The sequence below is a fragment of the Cardiocondyla obscurior genome, linkage group LG01 (genome assembly GCF_019399895.1).
Source record: "Cardiocondyla obscurior isolate alpha-2009 linkage group LG01, Cobs3.1, whole genome shotgun sequence".
NCBI lineage: Eukaryota > Metazoa > Arthropoda > Insecta > Hymenoptera > Formicidae > Cardiocondyla > Cardiocondyla obscurior.
This window is the reverse complement of record NC_091864.1, coordinates 11,145,356-11,151,355: the sequence shown is the minus strand read 5'-3', so window position 1 is coordinate 11,151,355 and position 6,000 is coordinate 11,145,356. Positions and strand designations below refer to the sequence as shown.

The 6,000-nt window shown below is 40.1% G+C and overlaps 1 long non-coding RNA gene across 1 annotated transcript; it reads left to right on the top strand.

Annotated features, from left to right (window-relative positions):
* The first annotated feature begins 429 nt into the window (after nt 1-429).
* Nucleotides 430-5,023, top strand: LOC139105879 (uncharacterized). The gene is made up of 3 exons (XR_011546251.1): nt 430-859; nt 3,018-4,124; nt 4,532-5,023. It is a non-coding gene; the product is annotated as an uncharacterized lncRNA (long non-coding RNA).
* The last annotated feature ends 977 nt before the right edge of the window (nt 5,024-6,000 follow it).

Genomic DNA, 6,000 nt, shown 5'->3' with positions numbered 1-6,000 from the left:
TCCTTGAGTTTGAATTATATGTAGATGATTCATCATAGATGACATCAAACGAGGGACGTGATGGAAATTCTGACGACCGCGAGACGTGCTCCCGAGTGCCCTGATAAAGTAATCTGCGTGACGTTGGCGAGCAATCTCGGTTATAAGTTGGTTCGCTTTACATTCCACGGATATTACGAGTATTTCTACGAATATTTAAATTCCACGAATAATTTTTTTTAAATTAATATTTTCAACTAATACTTTATTACGGTGATATGCTAACGGTATTACGTTGACCTGCACCTCGTAAAAAATTATCGATAATTCGAAACGCAAAAGTAAAACTCGAAAACATCGATCGCGGTTTCCGATATTCATGACGAGGCTTTGCAACAAAATCCCCCATGCACTCATGATACGCATTCCAGTTAATAAATACCGACTCCGGAGGTTTTTCTGAACGAAGCGAAAGAAACTTGGAGTCGTCAGTGTCACCAGGTTATCGGACTGTGACCGTCAATGTGTAATCCGGCTTAACACCGTACGAGTCGTTAGTTGACCGGTTAGTTGTGAAGAATGCGCACATTCTACACGATTCTCGCGCTCGTGGTCCTCGTCGCGAGCCTCGCCGATTGCTGGTCTTTTTCGAACGTAGCGACGTCCATCGACAGGCTGATTCGCCCACAAAATGATACGTCAAGAGTTTCGAACACTCGCGGGAGTAAGGACGACTCGACAACATCCACGGAGGTCACGGTACAAGGCAGAATAATCTTCGTTCCGCGAAGAAACAAAGTCGTTTGTCAACCGGGTCAGCAAGTCGATCGGCGCGGCAAATGTAGAATAATATGGTGAAACTCAACAGAGTTAAAACAAGGTATATATACCCTGCCCATAATAATGTTGCAAATCGGTACCGTTTTTTTCGCATCCTACAGATTAAATTTTTTTATTTAATTGTCGGATTGAGACACGTACGAATATCAGGAGCTTTTAACGTTAATTTTTTTTTTGTTTTTGCGAAAAATAAGTAGAGAACAAATTTTTATACTTTTTAAGAAAAAAAGTAGTACGTTATCACGTACGATAATCGTGATGAGCAATGATGGCACGTCACTATTAATAGTTATACCGAAGGTTATCAGGAGTGCTCTCACTGATAAAGTAAAGCAAACTTTCGCCTATCTTTTATAAAAAAAATTAATAGTTAAATAAAAATTATTGCGTCACTTTTGGGTACTTAATAATTTACATACGCGTATACAATCATCATTTGCAGCTTTTTTAAAAAATTGCAATCAAGCCATTGATATTCGTGCGTACTTTAACGTACTTCGGCGTTATAATCAACCGTCTAAATAAAATTCGGAATTGCAGTTCCCTGCATTATAATTTCGAATCAATGAAAAATTCCAGACACGCTGGACTGATAACGCTGCCGACAGTTGTCTTCGCGATACTCCACGTCGCAGATAAAGTGGTCTTTTAAAACGGTTTGCGTACAAGGTCGATTTTAATTAGCCCGCTCGTTTCCGAGTATTCTCTTTGCGTTCGTTTCGAAGAAGCGACGGCGGCAATTGCGACGGACAGAGAGAAGTCAATCGTCGCCAGTTTCTCGGCTCCGGTCCGCCGTTTGGTGAGCGTCAAACGGTTTTCTTACGGAAAACGCGAGATCCGCGTCGGCTGTCTGGACAGTGCCAAATCTGAGCTTCGTATCGCCCGCATTCCAACGCGATCACGCACTGTCCGCTCGACGAAACCCAAAACGAGACGCCTCACGTCGTGACTAATGAACTTTGTCATGGGCCGCGCGCTGATAACAATTCCGGGACACGTGTTTTTTTTCGAGGCACGAGCAATAGTACGCCACCGAGTGCCGTTAATCGCGCTGTGATTATGTCGCGTTTCGTTTGAGACGGTCTTATCGGCAATTCCCCCCGAGCTCCCCTTCGAAATGTGGAAAGATTACGCGCGACTACGTACTGCGCGTTACTTCTCGTTAAGAGGTACATATGTCTGAGCGCTCGGGAGGGTGATTAATACCGGGCGAGGAAATTTATTCGCAAGAATCGCGCGAATCTGCAATTAGCTCCATCAAATTGAAAATCGCCCGGCGTGATCTAGCGAGTTAATACGGACGCGAGATCCGGGCAGACCATCAGTCGTTGATTGCGCGCTGCATACTACAGTCATACTACGCAAATATGAAACTTTTACTATCCGTAACGCTCGCGACAGTGATATTTTTCATCCTGTCAACGCCGAGCACGTGCGCGACCGACACGACCATCTTGCGGGAGGAAAAGCGCTTCTTGCGCTTTGATAGCTACAAGATCGAAGCTGGATCAATAATTAATGTCCCTATACAGTGTCCGCCGGACAAGGTTAAAGTTGGAAATCGCTGTCGAAGCCTCTTCTAGGTAAGGTAAAGACTTGATTACGTGCAAGACATTAATAATCTAACTAAATCTCGGAGTAAAACAATTATTCCCCCTTAATTAAACGGCTTTGCAGGAATGCACGATAATTAAATTATGAGCAATAATATTTAAAAAAAAAACAAAAAAAAACCCGTTATATAATAAACGATAAATGTTACTAAATGGCGTTGTCGAATCGCTCTTATTTTGCTCGCCTCCGTCAATAACTTCTGATTCTATCGCGGCTGACGTCAAGTAAAGTATACGCTCACGTTTATGTCTCGTTGATAGTGGCATGACGTAAAGTTACAATTCCGACGAAGTATAATGCAACGAAATTAATTTCCTTTACCGGAAGTTCCTACAGTTCATCAACTATTCCCATTCGTCCATCAGATGCGCACACAATCGTCACCTCCTATCGATCCCCTTATACTTGCGTCAAACTTAAATATGCAAAATGTGCTTAGATACTTTATTTTTAGCAGCCGTTCTATTTCCGTATACACCGCGTAGTTTACTTCCGACCGTAGAGCGGTATGTAAGACTTTAGAATCCACGCGCACGAAATCGTAATGACATTGTCTTGAATGCTTCTTTTTTTTTCTGTTGCAGAATCTTTGTAGATAATTAGGCTACTTCTATTCGCAAGGAACGTTCTCAGAGGAAAGCAGGAAAATTAAGAGGAAAGAAAAACATTTCGATGGATTCGAACAATCAATGGGAACCCTGGTTTTTTCACTGGACGTATATAATTAATTAATTAATTAATTAATTAATTAATGATACATGAATTTCGTTAAAAAGTGCGGTCAAAATGGAAAAATTACGAACTAAATTATTTAATATCCACGGTGAAATTACAATTAGGCACGTAGTGATTAAAATCGAGATCAAAGTATTAAATTTATATTAAAGAATAAATAGCTTTTTATCTTTTTATCGTCCGTAAAAAAAATAGTCGTATATTAATTCTTTTTTTTTTATAACACACGCAAAATGTATTCGAGATTATGAATTAGATATCTACAACTTTACGTATCTAATTCAAATGATAAAGCATACGAACGATGCTGCGTGCAATTATTCGCGTAATTTTAATTTAATTTTAAGCAAACTGTTCATATATGTATAATGAATAAAATATTTTTAACGCACGTACGACTTACTCATATCACTCACACTTCCTCTGATTGCGCGCCACGATATTTTATTGGGAGGTTGAGGAAAAACCGTTTCCAAACGTTCAGTTATGATTATTCTCAATAATTTTTATCGCGCCGCGGAAGTTATGAATAAACGCTCACGAACCGGATGTGATTTTGACCACTAATTAACGATGACGTTGGGAAATTACGCCGGCAAGTTGTATATAAGTGGGCAACCGTTACGAAGGGCCAGTTATTAACAATTTTTATATCCGCGTGGTCGCAGCTGAGAACGTAAGGAAATTCGAAACGCCAATCTAACTTCGCCTACCTGATTTGAAATTCGAGAAAGTGATCGGAAGATCGAATATCGTTTGCAATAATGGCACCCACCCGTCTGATCCTGCTGATTCTCGTGTCGATAATGTTAGCATTTTCGTGCGAGGGACTACGGTTGACTTTCCCCGAAAGGAACCAGGAAAGAACACAGTGCCCGGAGGGCTATAAGGCTACCCCGAACGGAGAATGTAGAAAAATATTAAAAATATCTTAAAATGCATCTACTTTGCACGAGGTAAATATCCCGCAGTCCGTTTGTACAATTTGTACAATTATAAAACTTTTTGATGACGAGATTTTTTTTCTTTTTCGTGAAACGGAGCTGAGATTTCGTATGTTTCGCATCGATTTAGAACAGCGTCTCGTTTTTTTCTCTCGAAGTGTTTTTTAATAAAGAAATACGGAACATAAACAAACCACTGAACGCTCGACTTAGGAAAACACTTTTTACGAGTGTCTCAATACGATAAAAACCCATCGCGCGACATGTTTACGTGTTCCAAACGAGTCCTTGATTAAAAATGGGCGGCAAAGAGGGTGGTAAGTCTCGACAAAAAAAAAACAAACCTCGGCCGAAACATCCGAATCTCAGCTCTGTCGCAAAACATTGCAGAGAAAGTAACAGAATATTTTCTTCCACAGATGCTCCAGCTTCAGCAGAGAAAACGCATTTGTTTCTGGGATTGTAGCTCGATCATATCTTTAATCATATTCGGCAATATGCGTTGCGCGTAAAAAAAAGAAAAAAAAGTTTACTTTATTGCTTTAATAAAATTCAAAACTCATTAAAAATCTTGCAGTACTCTTTTGTAATTAATATGCACTACTAATATGCACATTTATCTTTAATCGGTAACAAACCAAATCTTTCAATGTAAATTGTAAAAAAATCATATTTTATTCATTTTGTTTAAAGTAGCGTTTTAATGAATATTCTGTTACTTTTTGCAACTTCCACGCTTTGTAGCATTAATTATCAAAGTGCTATCAAGTTTACCTTCCGTAGTTATATCGCGACAACCAATTATTGTGCAATGTTGGACAAATAAATTTTTTTTGACTCGATTGTTGATAATATAGTAATAACGAAGACGCAAGTACAATAAAAAATTAAAATATTATTTTTTAAAAATATATTGTCTACAATAATTTTTTTTTAACTACCGCAATTAAAAATGAAACAGCCCAAAATCGATTAGCTTGTGCTAATTACAGCGCTAATTAATTTACGACATTCAGAAAATAAAAACAATTGTACTTTGATTAGTGCTTTTGATATTATAATTGCGACTTCCGCTGCCACTCGTATCAATACATAAAACGATACAAAGTAGGAAAATAATTATATATATGCGTCATTATTCAAATATTAATTAAGCTACGGCGTGTAATAAACGTGTGGAAGTGGATGGTGCACGTAGCTAAGTTAATTAGAGAGTGATGAAGGGTACATACTTGATGACAATATCTGCGAGGAGAAGTGCAGCAAAGACCATCCGGATCGATTCCAGACACCGGGATCGCAGGTTTACGTTCCGCTCGTCAAACTGCAACAATGGCACTGAGACACCACAAAACACTGGTGACACTATTTTGTCCCCAAGGCTCCGTTCTGCATGACAGTCGCCAAAAACACACAAAAAGCGACGCGAAAACGATCTGGCTGACGTAATTTGCGACCGCATTCGTGACGCGAGCCCGAAATTCAAAATCTAGCAAGCAGCAAGATGGTCGGTTCCGTAATCTCCTGGGGACGACCGGTCGGCAGACGGCCGAGACGAATATGTCGAAAAACGCGGAGGTCGCTGGTACTGTCTAATACCTCACGACGAACAGCTCGCTTCGCGGAACACATTCGTGATTGTTTCGCGCCCACGAATGCGTTTTTTTGCGCGTCAACGAGTCCGCGAAACACCGACCGGCACGAAGACATCTCGTCCGTGTTACCGTGCCGTTGCAACTGATGCGTTTTGAATTCGGCCGAGGTGACGGGAGTTTCGGACGGTCGTTTTGGGCTCGACTGCGAGCTCAAAGTGCTTGAATATGGTCGAAATAACGAACCGATGTAGCAAAAAGTCACTTTTTCTAAGTATTCAGAACGCTTACGTCGA